Raw genomic sequence first — 17,433 nt, 5'->3', positions numbered from 1 at the left:
CATATAATTGCTGTATAATATAATACAGTAGGTCTGCCTTATTAATAGATTTATTTGCATGTTGTTTGGACCAACCACTATCAATAATATTACAATTTTTTTAATTCCAAAGAAAAGTTTATAATTTTCATATACACATTACATACCTCAGCTCAAGTAAAGTAGCTCTTTACACTCCTGCAATAATAGTATTTAAATCCACTACATTTGACTCATTCTCTGATACACTGTTTCCATGCCCTTCATTGTGGGAAAACTTTTCTCTCAAAAAGCTAATTATCCCTTTTTCTTTTGTCTTTCTTCCCCATGCTTTTACCCCTGATGTCACTGTAACTGACTTTGGTACACTGGGTAATGTATGTACATTTATTGGAAGTAGGGAAGGTAAACATCAAAATGGAGAGACAAATGGTAAAAGGTGAACCAATGCAACAGCAATACTTACACAACAGTATACTGTGAACTAACTGTACAACTCAGAGGAGGGTTGGGAAGGAACTGGGGAGAGGGGAAGGTGGGAGAAAAATGAAGGAGGAGGTAACAAGTTTGATAAGAAATGTACTTACTGCCTTATGCATGTAACTGTAACCCCTCTGTACATTACTGTGACAATAAAAATATTTTTAAAAATCAATTGGTGTTCAAAAGAAAAGGTAAAATTAATGCACGTAATTTAAATGATGAAGTTAAAATTTTAGGTTTGTTGAAAAGCAGCAAGTCTTTAGCAGGAAAGTGAATAAAACAACTGCAGTTTGGTGACGTGAACTCGGAGCATCCTTAGCATCTGTGGGTTTTCCTCATTGCTATTCTCCTTAGAATTATATACCTGCTTATACTGAGAGTCCACTATACATGCCTTGACAGATATACGAAACAGATGGTAGGGTACCCAAAGAAGATACTTGACCTATCCTTGGAAAGCAAAGAAAGGTCTGCTTTGTGTAGTAGGAGTTAAGGTGAAGGATGAAAAGTGTTATAAAAAAGAAAGGACATACAATTTTATAAGCCACTGAATAAAAATTTTAGAATAGATCAAAAGTGTTCTTTTTCAAACTCTCACTGTTTTTATCCACAACACATTAATTACTAAGACTGATAATTATTTATGAAACAAAAGAATCATTTTGACATGTTAAAAACTTAAATATTTTTTAACTTATTTTAACTCCTGGTAGTTAACATAAACTTTTCCTTTATTATTTTTCCACCTGATTTAAAATTCTCGGGCAATTTATTAGTAAATAATCTGAAAATAAGTAGTGATGCAAAGAGCCTTGCAAAAGCCTTACTAATTGTTAATTCACTTTACCTTTAAGCCACCTGCTGTACTTCTAAAAGTTGATTTTGGGACAAAGACATAAGCAACCCAATAAAGAATGAAATTTGGGTTCCAGATTTAGAGCACAGTACTTGGTTTCCTCTCAGGGAACTCTGTTCAAATTATCAATCATAAATGTTCCTAGGCTTTAGACTTTTATAAAGGTTGATTTGTGGATCACATTATAAAACATGGTTATTGGCAGTTTTATAGCATGACAATATAAACCAACTCATTTTATAAAACAGAAAAATATGTAAATATTCGCTTTTTATAAAAGATTCTTTTCATTGAACAAAATAAGTATCTTGGCATTTAAGGGGGAAAAAGCCACACAAAAAAAAGCTGTGACTGCTATTATATATTGTATTACTGTGGCAGTACCTACCAGCATTTAAAATATGAAGAATTTTTAACGCAGTTATCACATTTTTAATCATTTGTCTTTCTGAGAAATTATAGGAATATAAGTAATATGTATGATTTAATTTAAAAATCATTAGTGACATAGTTTACATTATATCTGTAGTACTTAAAATCATTTACTTTAGGGCTGGGGATATGGCCTAGTGGCAAGAGTGCCTGCCTCATATACATGAGGCCCTGGGTTCGATTCCCCAGCACCACATATACAGAAAATGGCCAGAAGTGGCGCTGTGGCTCAAGTGGCAGAGTGCTAGCCTTGAGCAAAAAGAAGCCAGGGACAGTGCTCAGGCCCTGAGTCCTAGGCCCAGGACTGGCCAAAAAAAAAAAAAAATCATTTACTTTACGAATTATAGCATATCTCAATTCAAACACCATTTGATCTGAAATACTTGGTCTATATTTAAAATTTATAAAATTTAGAGTTGAAAAAGTATATTCACATTTGCAAGATGCTCTAAAACTAATTCAAAGTTTACAGTCACTAATTCAAGTACCAGTTTTATATGTAATTAAAATAAAAAGTTACTTCACTAGACATAAGCTACATCAGTATTCATGCAGCAAGCACATATAAGTAGGACTTCAGTATAGGAAAGTGTAATTCTTGAAGGTCAGTCAACACACAGACCTCACACATGTTTATCACTACAATGTCTTCTAAGAAGACATGCACATGGGTTCCATAAGAAAATAGTAAGTTCTTTTCATTTCCTTGGCAAAAGCTAAAATTGACAAGAATTATAATAATGTAAATAATTCTACTGATCATGAATTCTGATGTACAATAGATTATACATACATTTTTACTACTTGTGAGGAACTTGTCTAATCATTTAACATATACTAGCTCAATTAATCTTCTTAATCCTAGAAGGCATAGAAATGGCAGTTAACTGCTCCCTGTCTCAATAACTGTCCATACCACCAAGTCAAAACAAGTACCTAAGTGCTCTATTAAGTAATTACAACCAAACAACTAACTTAGCAATCTAAAGTAATGAGTCAAAATGTGTTATTTAAAAGACCTTAATAACTAATGTTATAACAAGGTATTAAATCTATCACCAACATGAGAGTTGGAGAAATGCAAAGGAAACAAAGTGTACAGTTAAAACACAAGTTCTTTAAGAAAGACAAATCAATTTAGCAGATGTATCATTCTTCAAAAAGGTAGCACAAATGCCCTAATAATTTTATTTTAAAATCCCATTTTATCAAATTAGCCAAAAGATAAAAGGACTGTAATAACAGAAATACAGTGAAGCAAACATGATAATATATCTTTAGAAATTCTTTCCATTTGACTACTTTAATTGAAACTAATATACATTTACTAATGAATTCTAATGATAAAGCTTGCTCAGATGATCATCTTTCAAAGGAATAAATATACACTTTATATGAGTATACACTTAAATAACAGATACCTATAATAGCAAAAAAAATTTTTATTATCTTTAAGAAGTTGTATACAGGAATTGACATGTAACAAAATAATTTATGGATATAATGCATCTTGCTAAGAATCTGATCTCTGCCACTAACTAGTTCCTGCAGGCTTTGGGGTATATTATGGAACTATTTGGTAACAGTTTTTTCTGCTCTTCCCCATACAGCAGCCTCAGAATTCCTCTAATGCTCACAGGAACCCTCTGAAAAAACTGGTTCCTCAAAAGGCCAACATTTATGCTGTCATTAAATAAGTAGAGGTCAGTTTAGAGGTAAACTGTAGTGTTGTCTATTAAAACAAAAGACATGAATGAAAGTGAATATTGTAGGTAAACAAAAGTCAGAATAAAGGAAAAGTACCATATGACTATAGTCTGATAAAGATCTTTTTCTTGAGAAATTAAAGTTTTCTTACTTAGAAATGGTATTCTACATTATGACTGATAATGTTTACTATTTAGAGCTTGCTTTTTTAAAATCATTTTCTTCATTTCCTAAGATTTTTCTTTTACATAAAACCTGTATTTAGGCTGTTCTGATTTAGTTCAGAAACAAAATCTCGAGCACTGAGAATATACAAGTAAACAAGACATTAGTTTTTGTCACTGAACAGTTCATACTTCAGGTAAGAGATTATATGAAGGCTGAAAGGAAATCAATAACCCAATGTACAGTACCAGAAAAATGTAAGTATGACTAGTTAAAACCAACTGACAAGTGAGGATATGCTCAAAACATGCAAGCACATGCTTAGCTCTTATATCAAATGTCTGTTTCTGACAGCCTCAAAATTCAGGTCAAGATTATAATCTTAAATATTTTTGCTGACAGTACTTAATGAACCCCCCGTTTGTACCTTCCCTGCTTCTGTCTTGGCCCCTGGGACTATTGGCAACATAGCAGCTTTTAAAACAAGTCAGATAATGTCATTCATTCCAGTGCTCACACTCACAGTGACTTCCAATTTCACTTTGAATTTAAGCCAAAAATCTTTTAATGGCCTGCAGAACTCTTCATGAATTGTTATCTGAGCAAGACCACCCTCTTCCCACTCATTAGCTTTCTGACATAATCTCTTACTTGCTAATTATGTACTCTTCACATGGACTTGTTTCCTTGTTTTCCATGAACACCCCAGACATGTATGGTATAACTTCACTGCTGCTCTGGCATTTCTTTTCTGGAATGCTATCTTCTCAGATTCATCTCATGCTAACTCTTTACCTCTTCCAAGATCGCTTTTTACGCTACTGAAAACTGTAACTAATTTTGTCTAAACATTACCCTCTTATGCATATGCTATCCTCTGGCTGTTTTATATAGCAGATCACACTTTCTCATATATTGACAATTTATTTTAAAATGTTTATTATGTGTTCAAATCTGTGGTGACTAACTCCCATGTGGACAGGGCACATTAATTTGATCATTGACTAATCTAAGCATCAAAAAACTGCCTGAGGAAGTAGCACTGTGGCAGAAAGTGGTAGTGCGCTAACCTTGAGCAAAAAGAGCTTAGAGACAGTGCCCAAGCCCTGAGTTCAAGCCCCACAACCAACCAAAAAACAACAATACAATAGTAACCACACACCACACACACACACACACACACACACACACACACACACACACACACCCCACACAAAACCTCACAACTGCCTAAGATGTTTAACAATCACATGTTAATAAATGAACTTTTTTTCTGGAGTGAAACAGGATTAAAAATGGATTTTCTAAGTATTTTATTTGATTTCAAAAATACAACAGGATATTGAAAAAATAAATCTTTTAACTTCTGATAATCAAATTTTGTTAAATAATTAAATTTCCCTTCTCATCTTTTCTTGCTTGCCTTTTTTTTTTCAAATCAGTCAGTAAGCAGAATTCTTCATTATCTAATTCCCCAGTGAGTTTTATTTTCATTAATATTTCTTCAACTGTTTCCCAAACTGCCCTTTTTACTTTCCTGTCATGCTTGTTTCCCATTATTTTAAATATCCGTAAACTTCTGATTTTAAAAATAAACAACACACATGAAGAAAAAAAAAAAGAAACTTGTTTATGGTGGACAGGGTCAAGTTAAAATTTGAAGAACCTAAAGTTAAGCTTTTATCAATACAATACAGATCAATTGTTTTTAAAAGAACAATGAGCAGGTGGGCCAAAGGGCTCTCCATGGAATAACAAGAAAGTGAGCTCTTAATGCTGTTAAGCACAGGTTTAAGATTCAAAGTATTTGTTTGTTTGTGTTTGTTGTAGTGATGGAGACAAAGCCAGAGGCTTTACATATGGCGAGACAAATGCCATATCACTGGACTATAGCTTCATCCCCAAACTTAAGGTTTTAATTCTAGGAGAACAAATGATTTGTTATATGACTGTGGCTCTCTGCACCTTTGCTTTGGAAAGTAGTAGAGGAATACAAATACTACTTTCTACATAGTCAATGTGAAAATACAATGAAGTAAATGAAGTTGTTGGGTTTTCATAAAAATTTGAGATATTATTCTTCTGTAGCTATGGCTTTATAGTGTAACCCATGTCAAAGATATTTTATCTTTAAAATCCTTTATCTCTAACATTCTTAATTATTCATAAATCTTTGTGGAACAGTGTATGTAATTTCTTGTTATCTAAGACAAAACTCATTCTTTTTACTCAACATATGTTTATGGCCAAGTGCATAGAAACAATAGGTTTGCCATTTTGGTAAGTGCAAAGCAGACAAGCAAATCAGGAGATAAATGAATGCATCAACAAGTAAGAGCATTGACTGAAGGTATTTTAAAGTATTGCAGTCTTTTAATAAAAAACAAACAAACATGTGACGTATGTAACTAACTCCTCTGTATATCACCTTGACAATAAAGTTAAATTTTAAAAAAAAAGCAAGTGAATTTTACTGGAGAATCAATATGTGTTTATACAGAAAGGCACATGTAGAGGAGAGCATGTTCCTGATGACTCTCATGAAAGAAAATTAAAGTATGACTTAAGGTGCATTGATAGTCTTTTATAGGGATAAGTGACTTCTCCTTTAAGCATAGGAATTGGACTGTAAGGTGTCTGTCTTGTTTAGGAGATAACAAAATGGGTAAGCTTCATATAGTATCTAATGAACACTGGTTGAGTGAATGCACAGGTTTCTTTAGTATTAATGACACTGTAGTAAAGTCTGTAAAGAACCAAGTATTCCAACACAGCTTTATTTAAATTTTACTATGGTGCTTGTTACTTAGTTCCAATTACTTAGGTTAAGGCAAGAGAGTCCAAGAGTTCAAAGTTAGCTTGGAAAACGGAGCAAGGAACCCTCTTCAAAAACAAAACAAGATAGCAGTTGTAATTGTATCATTTATATAGCAGTAAATAACAGGCATCTCCTATTCAATTTTAACTGCTGTTTGTTCACTGATACCTTTACTCATTCAATAGAAGACATTTATTGACACCTTACTGTCAGGCAGTATTACAAGTAGTGGATCTATGAGAGTAAAAGAAACACAGTTTCTGTTTCCAAGTGCCACGCAGGAGGAGGAAGTAGTTTAGAATAGTTAAAAAAAAAAATAACAGAAGTCTGGGAGGCTAGAGAGAGTAGAATGGAACAAAAAAATAAGGGTAAAACAGCTGGAACACTTAGGCCACACCTCCAGTTTCTGTACATCAAAAAAAAATAATAACTAGAATCAAGAGATAATTCAAAATAGGAAATAAAACCTTACCCAGCTATTCAATAAATGAATGATTAATAGCCAAAAAAACCAACAGCAAAAGAATACACCAATAAATAAATAAATGACTTAAGAAGACCATTCTAAGAGGAAGTACAAATGGCTAATAGATGCATGAATAACTGTTCAGCATTCATAGACACAAAGAAAATGTATTACAACTCACTCCAGATAGAAAGGCTATCACTAACAAAACAAATAAGAAATGCAATGAAGATGTGGGGAAATGGACTCCTCATACACTATTGGTGGGAATGCAAACTAATGTAATCACTACTGAAATCAATATAGATGTTCCTCAAAAAGCTAAAAATAGGCCTACTTCATGACCTTGCCATACATCTTATCTAAACTATATCTATACATCTAATCCATGTCTACCTGTGTATCTATACAAGTACATATGTCATCAATGTTTAGATAGATTTTAAAACTGGGAATTATTGAGGAAATGACTATAAACAGAAAAGAGAATCACAGGAAGGTGTCTGAGGAACAGATATTAGTGGAAAAGAACAAGTAAACTATAAAGGACTTTTTAAATTAAAGAATTCAAATATAGGAAGGAAGAAGCAGTCAACTCTATTACAAAATTTAACAGTTTACTTCATATAAGGAATGAAAACTAACCATAGAGTTTGGGATTTGGATATCACTGGAGTCTTTGCCAAAATGAAAGTTGGTAAAAGAGATGAGGTACTAAGAAGCTTACCTACGTAAGTCTAAGAAAAAAGAACTCATAACAATGTATAGACAAATGATGGAAAAACTATAAAACAGAGGTATTCCTCACCACACATGTATGTGCACTTGAAAGTTAGCTAGATGCCTGACTAAATAAACAACAACAGAAGAGTTATAGTAATAACAATTACCATTTACAGAAATATAATTATATTTTGTGCCTTACACCTCAATCATAAATCAGGTGAGCAAGAGACACAGTAATTAGCCTAAAGTTAAAGAATTATTAAGAGGAAAAGGTAAAAGTTGTTAGATTCCACAGAATCTTTTTTCTTTAAATTAAAACCACAAATTGGGCTAGGGATATAGCCTAGTGGCAAGAGTGCCTGCCTCGGATACACGAGGCCCTAGGTTCGATTCCCCAGCACCACATATACAGAAAACGGCCAGAAGCGGCGCTGTGGCTCAAGTGGCAGAGTGCTAGCCTTGAGCGGGAAGAAGCCAGGGACAGTGCTCAGGCCCTGAGTCCAAGGCCCAGGACTGGCCAAAAAAAAAAAAAAAAAAAAACCCACAAATTTATTCACCACAGTCTATGTATTATTGCTATTGAGGAGGAGCAGGAGATCCCTGTGTTTTAGATGAAGAAATTTAAAATCAAAATATGATGGATTATACAAAACAAATTGTTTTTCTATTCTTTACATTGAGACCCAATAATTGTTAATTTTAGAATTGGTTCTGTGTTATGATAGTTTTTTTTTACCAGGATGATGAATGCATATTAATTTGGTTTGTTATGTGTAGTTTATAATAATCACTGTAGGCTTATGGTTTTGAACAAAGTGAGAACTTCAGGATGTTTACTTACTGTTCTTAATTAAAAGAACTTCTAAAAAAGCACTAAAGCATTAAAGTAGATCATATACATACAGTCCATTTGTTCAACAAATACTTAGTAAATTCCTAATACAGATGAAGAACCACTTCTTAGATTACTAATTTGTACGAGTATGTGGGTAGAAAGAGAACAAACAGGTCCTTCAAAAATACTTGAGTATTCCAATGTCTAACGTATGAAACTGTAACCTCTCTGTACATCAGTTTGATAATAAAAATTTGAATAAAAATATATAAAATAAAAAAATACTTGAGTATTTTTTAAATATGTTATTTTTCTAAATGATTTTGTTGAATCATAGCAGGAATTGAAAACTGTTCCTTGATTTTTTTTTTTCATCTGATGTAATAGTGGAAGCCTAAGTCCTTACATTTCCTAAGGTAGCCCTAACTGTACTCTTTTTTTTTTTTTTTTTTTTTTTTTCGGCCAGTCCTGGGCCTTGGACTCAGGGCCTGAGCACTGTCCCTGGCTTCCTTTTGCTCAAGGCTAGCACTCTGCCACTTGAGCCACAGCGCCACTTCTGGCCATTTTCTGTATATGTGGTGCTGGGGAATTGAACCCAGGGCCTCATGTATACGAGGCAAGCTCTCTTGCCACTAGGCCATATCCCCAGCCCCCCCTAACTGTACTCTTGAGCTTCTTACTGGAACAGTGTTTGATACTTATGTAGGCTGTATTTGTTATATTTACAATGCCATTAATAAAGTAATCTTAAGGCAAAAAAAGACTATTTAATGCATTTTTGTTGTTGCCATAAAGGTAATGTACATATGTATTACACTTATATGTCAGGTAATGAGCACATTTCTTTTTGAATGTCACCCCTTCCCTAATTCTCAGTTTTTCTCTCTTGTTCCCACCCACATTTTGTATAGTTCATTAAAATTACTTTAATTAGTTCTAAAGGTATGTATCAGTATTGCTGTTTAAAGTTTCAGTTTTCATGTAATTATTACTAGAGTAGTCATTTAGTCAGTATATTCTTTCTGAAAAACCAGACACAGCCAGGAGCTAATGTCTCACACCTGTAATCCTAGTTACTCAGAAAGCTTAGAAGTGAAGACCATAGTTTGAAGCCAGCCCAGGTGGAAAAAGTCAAAGAGACTCTTATCTCCAACTAACCACTAAATGCCAGAAGGTGAGCTGTAGCTCAAGTGTCAGAGCACTATAGCATTGAGCACAAAAGCTCAGGGACAGCGCCCAGGCCCTGAGTTCAAGACCCAGGAGCAACACAGACACATATGCACACGCATGCGGACACACACGCGCATACACACGCACACACACACACACAATCAGATGCAGAGGAGAAATATTGGTTTATATTATAGCATGTTCCAATCGGACATTTACATTCATTGCATTTGAGTATACATTTTTAAGTAACTCGAAACTATAGTGAAGGCTCGGTGCAGAGGCTCACTACTACTTTGCAACTTTGCACATGAAGGTGAGAAGATCAAAGTTCAGGGCCAAAGTTGACAAAATCTTACCCATGGTATGGCACTCTTGTAATTTCAGTTACAAAAAGAGGTAGGAGGATCACGTTCTGAAGGTAATACCAAAAAAAAGCATGACATTAACAGAGATCTAAATTAAAAAATGATTGTGTCATGTTAAACCATGTACCAAAAAAGTCATATTAATTACATCAGATGTGACTTCATTGTGTGAAATATTTAGATGTTATTAAGGGTATATTAGGACTAATTTGGATTTCTATTACAATTCCTTGCATATAAACACTCGTTGAAGGTCTAAGCTCAGGTTTACTCATTTCATATATCCCCCCCTAAGGCACATGTTGCTATATTAATGAGAGAAAAAAAATGGGTCAAGCCCTGTTAGATATTCAGAGTATGGGAGGAAATTCTTTGATGAGCTTTCTGGGGATGCCTCTAACATGGGGATATCTATTGAGATTCTAGGAGAAAAAGGGAAAATTCTATCAGTAGCAATATCTCTTAAAAATAAAATCTTTCAACATCCACTAAAAAGAAGGTTAGAAACATGCCTTAAATGTAGCAATTAAGCAATATCATTGCAAAGTTTTAGTGAAGAAAATCCTACAAATTGCACACAAAATGTTCCTTGTAATATCCTAGCTAATATAAAAAATAGTAATTCAGGACATAAGTGTTAATACAAAAAGTGCTTTATCAGTTATTCTGTGAATGTTGGTATCTTTAATTATTACATGACAACTGAATGTCATAATATTGGCCTCTTTCATTTCAAAGAAGTGATATCTAAAAAGGAATTGTACTTACAATTAGTCTCATAGAGTTTCTAGAACTTAGATCTAAATTTAAAACATTGTTATAAAGAATGTTTTCTGTTGCTGTTCTATTTAAATTATGAAGTGGAAAGGAAGAAAAACTTAGTACATTACATCTGGTTACTATTCTACATATTTGATACAGAAAATGGGAAATGATCACTCATTCGGTTTCCTGTTCTGCCACACTTACAATATAGTCAAGTATATATAACATGTCAAAGACTGTGCAGAAATCAAAGTTACAAAATCAAATAAATACATTCATAACATTAAGGAACATGTAACATATAGAAGTAACCCATCAAAAAGTATGAGATTAGATAAAAGTTGATAGCTTATGGTAGGGTATAGGGAAGGTATATTTAAACAAGAGAGACAAGGTGGTAGACATAGTACTATGAATTCTGTAAAAGTAGTTTTCTTTTCTTCTACCTTCCCTCCCTCCCTCCCTCCCTCCCTCTCTCCCTCCCTCCTTCCCTCCCTCCCTCTCCTTCCTTCCTTTCTTCCTCTTTTTCTTCCTTTATTTCCTGCATTCTTTCTTTTCTTTTCTTTCTCTCTTTTCTTTTCTTTCTTTCCTTCTTCTTTCCTTCTCTCTCTCCCTCCTTCCCTCCCTCCCCCCTCTCCTTAGCTAAGGTACTGGAGTTAGAATTTAGGTCATAAAACTTGCTAAGCAAGTACTCTACTATTTAGCAACTCTCCCATCCCTTTTTATGTTGGTTACTGGAAATAGAATTTTGCTTTATGCCTAGGCTGGCTGGAATATTTGTGCTTCCCTGATTGCAGAGATGACAGCAGTGTGCATCACTATTCTCAGCCATTATACTCCCCTGTAGCTTTAAATGACAAGTGTGTGACAGCAGGCCCAGCTATTGAGCGAAATGAGTGCCATGAACTTTCAGGCCCCAGCTGATGTCTAACCACAATACTGATGGCTTTCCAAGTAGCTAGGATTACAAGCTTGATCCACTGCACCTAGCCAAAAGTTGTTCTATATTTCTTTAGTGGTATGGGGAGACTGGTGTAAATTCATAGTAAATAAATCTAGAGAAAGTTAGGCCAGATTTTCAAGACATCCTGTAGCAAGGAGAAGTTTAATTTTCTTCTAAAAAGTGGGATGCATTATTGGAAAATTACTAATATTTTACCATGGAAAAATGCTGTAGTAAAAAAGCATTATATTAACAATGCATTTAACCTGATCAGGGATATCTTCAGTATTATATTTATACAATGAAATGTCCATAATGTGTCACTTGTATTGAATTGTCATTCTTTCAATTGTTTAATTTTTATAATGGTACTTTATTTAAATAATATAGAGACAATTTTTCATGTCACAAAAGTGTAACACTTCTAGGTCTTGACACTTATTACCCTCTTTTGTAAACACTTCTTTGATATTTGTCTTTCTTGATACAGTAAGTAGGAATATTATGTTCCTCTTTTTATATAACCATAATTCAAGAATATGGTATAATATAGGTGCTGAAATATCATTTCTTGAATTGAATTAGAGGAGTAGCAATACTGAGAGAAAATATGAATATAAAATAAAAAGATAACTTAAATATGGGTCTATAATAGTCTTTGTACTTCTCAGATGGGAGAATTAGCTAGTCTCACAAAGAAAATAAGCTCACTTATGGTACTAAGATCATGTCATGGGAAACTGCCCATGCAAGGGTGGGTTTTCACACAGCAAGCACTAAAGTGATGGTTAGCTGTGCATTTAAAAACTTAAGATGTATGCACTTAGGAAAAGAGAATAATAAAATGCATAATTTATCCAAACAGTCATTTGTTTCAGGTTTACTTTAACCATCAGACAAAACTTGTAGTGGAGAGAATAATGATTACATATGTAATTACAGCGAACTCATTGTGACTTAATTAGCTGTGACGTTAGGGAAAACACGAGTATTGTTTTCATTCTTTTAATAACTTAGGAAACCAAATATGAAAGTTTTACTAAAATGCTTTTATATATAATAAAATATGCCTTAAGATACACAGTGTTTGCCCAAGATAAAGTAAAATGAAATCTTTCTAGGTATAGCTATTCGAGTACTGAAGCAGCTGCTATTCTTATGCTGTACCATATGGATATGTTTAAATGAGGTAAGCAATAAAAATGGATTATCTCAACTTTGTGAAAGGGTAATTCAGTTCACATTGTTATAATATAAATACCATTTGCATTTCAAATAAGGGTGCAAATTTCCATAATTTATATTTGTAAACTTTTAAGCCAAATATTCTAAGAATAAATCTGTAATACAATTGGGAACGGGTTTAGAGATGTTAATATACAAGTCTGTAGTCAAAATTGCATTTGTTAGAAAACAAAACTAAACTTTATTGAAACACACATAGGATGTGATTTCATGTCATTAACAAGCTAAGTAATCAACTATAATTTCTATTTATTCTTTATTTTAGCTTTCATGGGTTTTTATCATTTTTTTTCCTTTAGCATCCAAGGACCAATAGTGAGCATGTGACCTAGAGGCTAAGAATTCCAACTCTTGGTTCCAAGCTTTCTGATTTCAAAGCTCCAGTCCCACCTACTGCCATAAAGATGGTAATTTGCAAATAACTTCTTTGTATCTCAAGTTCCTTAACAACAAAATAAAAAGTCATTGCTTCATGAGATGATGTATGAATGCACTAAGTGCAGTGCAAGTTAACATAATACAGAAACACAGTTGACAGCAGAATGCAGTAGTTAAGGGTAAAGATGGTGGAATCAAATTTAAGATATACTGATTACAGTTATCTAATTGAACAGGCTAATTAATCACTATATTCCTTATTTTGTTCATTTATAAATAAGGTATATTAATACCTACTTTATAATAAGTGAGGAAAAATGCATAATCCTAGAGCACTCCAACATGACAAGTTCAGAGAGAAGAGGGCAGAAAGGAAAAGGATTGGAAGTGACGGGGCTAGTATGAAACCACACTAAACCACCATCAATTTCTATAACTAGACTTAATTAATGGAGAATTACTGAACACTATGACAAAGAGCATTTAAAAAAAAAACACCCTAAAACTGAGAAAAGGTAAAAAGTGACTGCCTCTGGAGATTGGCATTAGGCTTATGGAGGCAAAAAAGATGACTGAATCAACAGGGCCCAAAACAGTCCCCGTTACCATCCCCCGCCCCCAGGAACTTGAACATAGAAAGCTAAATACAAAGTGCTATTAACTTTAACATGGGACCAAACAAGGAACCCTGGAGAATGCAGAAATTGCAACTCAAAGGAGCAATCACCATCCCTGAAGCAGAGACAAAATGCTTAGGAAAATCTATACTCAGAAGGAAGCTCCAGACCTTGAAGGAGAGGGCACCACATGGCTCACTGACAGAAAATTCACCACAATGACATGCCAGGAGCAATTTCAGAAAACCTGAAAATCTGTCATCTGAAGTCGGCCACCCTCAAAGGAAACCATTAAAAGCAAACTCCTACAAGGATATGCCGTGCCTTGGAATTTATTGCAAAAAGTAAAACCAGAAATATAGACCCTGGCACAAACTCCTTGAGCTACACAGGTGAAGTCTACCCACATGCCCCTATATGCCAAGCAAAGAGATCATCAGCTGTAATTTCTATAGGTAATCAATGAGGTATAGAATATATAGGTAATAAAGAAGACTCAGGAGTTAGCTTTATAGAAACTCTAGTCTGAAGAACAACGAGTTAAAAAATAAACAGAGAAAACATACCTATAGAAAAAAAGAGTCAAAAAAGGAAAAACACAGGAAAGAATTTCTCATTGGTGATAGTGATTGGTGATGTTCATATAGTCCTTCTGGTCTGAAGCTAAGAACTGATGGAAAACTACAACAAATACAAAGTAAATTTGGGCCAGAGGATGGGAGTAGGGGACGTGAGGACACAGCTTATTAAACCAGCATTCAGAACTGTGATCACAATTTTAGAGACTGGGATATTCAAGATCAAAGTACCAGTAGAGTCAGTTTCTAGTGAAGGCATATTTTCTACTTGAAATGGAGACTTACTGTGACCTACATATAAGAAAGAGTTAAAGGGTGCATCCCACTTGATAGGAGAGTAAAAGAGGTGACCTTTCTTTGTAAGAGCACTAATCTTGTCCCTGAGGGCTTTAAATTTATGACTTAATCACTTTACAAAAGGCTCCACTTTTTTTTTTTTTTGGGCCAGTCCTGGGTCTTGGACTCAGGGCCTGAGCACTGTCCCTGGCTTCTTCCCGCTCAAGGCTAGCACTCTGCCACTTGAGCCACAGCGCCGCTTCTGGCCGTTTTCTGTATATGTGGTGCTGGGGAATCGAACCTAGGGCCTCGTGTATCCGAGGCAGGCACTCTTGCCACTAGGCTATATCCCCAGCCCTCCACTTCTTAATACTCTCAGAGAATTTTAGGTAACACGAGTACTCAGAGGAAAGCATAGGCATAACCATACTGACTTTGACTCTTGTTACAAATGGAAGAGTTTGTAACACTACTTTTTGTTACAGACAAAAGGTGAGGGAAGAACACTTGACAGGTGAGGAAAATTAAATGTGGCTTCCAAGGCTGAGAATCTTTTTTTTTTTTTTGGCCAGTTCTGGGCCTTGGACTCAGGGCCTGAGCACTGTCCCTGGCTTCTTCCCGCTCAAGGCTAGCACTCTGCCACTTGAGCCACAGCGCCGCTTCTGGCCGTTTTCTGTATATGTGGTGCTGGGGAATCGAACCTAGGGCCTCGTGTATCCGAGGCAGGCACTCTTGCCACTAGGCTATATCCCCAGCCCAAGGCTGAGAATCTTAGGCTAACCCTACATGTGACTATAAACTGACCAGTAAGTAAGGAAGCAAATAAAGCTAATCTTCACCTTGGGGTGTGTGTGTGTGTGTGTGTGTGTGTGTGTGTGTGTGTGTGTGTGTGTGTGTGTGTGTGTGTACACATATATATGTGTAGGCATGTATGATGTATGTATATATGTACAATATATGTATATATGCATCACATATATTATGTAAAATTTTATACAATATTATAACAAGGCACCTCTAGCTAAGTTATTAAATAATCTTACATTAAACAACTAATTGTGTGATCTCATTCTGCAGATCATATCAAGAAATATTAGTAATATTTCATTTTAGAGATGTGGAAATAAACTAAAAAAGATTAGATTACATAGGTAAAGTGCCACAGCTAGAAAGAGACAGAATTAAGACTCTAAATGATGACTATTTGTATCTAAAATCTATACTGCTTCCTCACCTGTGGGGACTTAAAATAAGCCAGATCCAAATGAGTCTAAAGGATCTAGATAGAGACAAACTAAAAATACTGAAAGACCTGACATTTATAACAAAGGTGGAGGGTGAAAGAATCAAGCAGAGTAGCTAGAGAAAATTTTCAAAAGAAATTGTTCCCAAAGGTGTGAATGGATTTAAGAGAAGAAAACAGACTGGAGAATACCCCACAGCCATAAGGTTAAAGAAGGAAGGACACTGAGTTGTACTTGGAATCCCCTGAGTTGCATAAGGCAGGAGGGAACTATGAACTAAAGTCTCTACAGAGGAATTTGGCCACTGATAACATACACTCTGACCTCTGGTTTCCTACCTGCTAAATTGTGTGTCCTTACTTCAAGTGTCTATATCATACACTTTTGCAAGACAGGAAAAATATAGGTTAAAGGATGAAAGTTTCTAGGTATTTCAAATCTCTAAGCAAATTGGCATTTTCAGGCAACAGGATGCTAGAAAGTCTCTTTCACAAACACTATTGATTTGTTATATTTGAAACATAAATCAATTCTTCCTAACTTCCACAAGTATTCAGATTCTGAAGATGGAGATGTAATACAGTTTAAAATAAATACATATATTCACATATATATACATACATGTATGCATGCATACATACATAAATGCACACTTAAAACAGTGATTATATAACTTGAGGTGATATTCTTGGATATCCCTGTTTTATCCTATTATATGAAATTCTGATTAAGAACCCATTCAAATTTCATGGTTCATTAAGGTTAGACAACATAATAAGCCCAATCTTCACAATGTTTCTAGAAGACAGATACTATTATAATCTCGATTTGAACATGAGGAAATTGAGAGAAAAAAGTTTATGTAGCTTATTCTAAGTTTTATAGTAAGTAAAATGACACAGTGGGGACCCAAAAGAATGGAAGTCTGGCTTTGGAATTGTATAGTAAAATAATTTGTAGGCTGGGAATATGGCCTAGTGGCAAGAGTGTTTGCCTCATATACATGAAGCCCTAAGTTCAATTCCTCAGTAGCACATACACAGAAAAAGCCAGAAGTGGGAGCTGTGACTAAAGTTGGCAGAGTGCTAGCCTTGAGCAAAATGAAGCCAGGGATAGTGCTCAGGCCCCGAGTTCAAGCCCCAGGACTGGCAAAAAAGTAATAATAATAATAATTTGTACATGATAGACAATTCTACCTTGGAATGCATTTGTTAAAACCATTGAGAAAACCATTAAAATGGGAAATCAAAGATTATTATAATAGAATTTCCAGTAAGAAAGAGAAAATCTTACAGACTTAACTACTATGTGTTAATTTGCTTCTGCCACTGTGAACTAACTTAAAAGGAAAGGGAGCAAGTTAAAGGGGGAAAACTTTATTT

At 34.6% G+C, this 17,433-nt stretch overlaps 1 protein-coding gene across 2 annotated transcripts in view; it reads right to left on the bottom strand.

The window, feature by feature from the left end:
- Mettl15 (methyltransferase like 15) overlaps window positions 1-17,433 on the bottom strand; it is a 129,559-nt gene that overhangs the window by 44,262 nt on the left and 67,864 nt on the right. The window lies entirely within an intron of this gene.

This window comes from Perognathus longimembris, chromosome 13 (assembly GCF_023159225.1).
Source record: "Perognathus longimembris pacificus isolate PPM17 chromosome 13, ASM2315922v1, whole genome shotgun sequence".
NCBI lineage: Eukaryota > Metazoa > Chordata > Mammalia > Rodentia > Heteromyidae > Perognathus > Perognathus longimembris.
The sequence above is the reverse complement of the archived record's forward strand: the minus strand, read 5'-3'. Positions and strand labels throughout refer to the sequence as shown.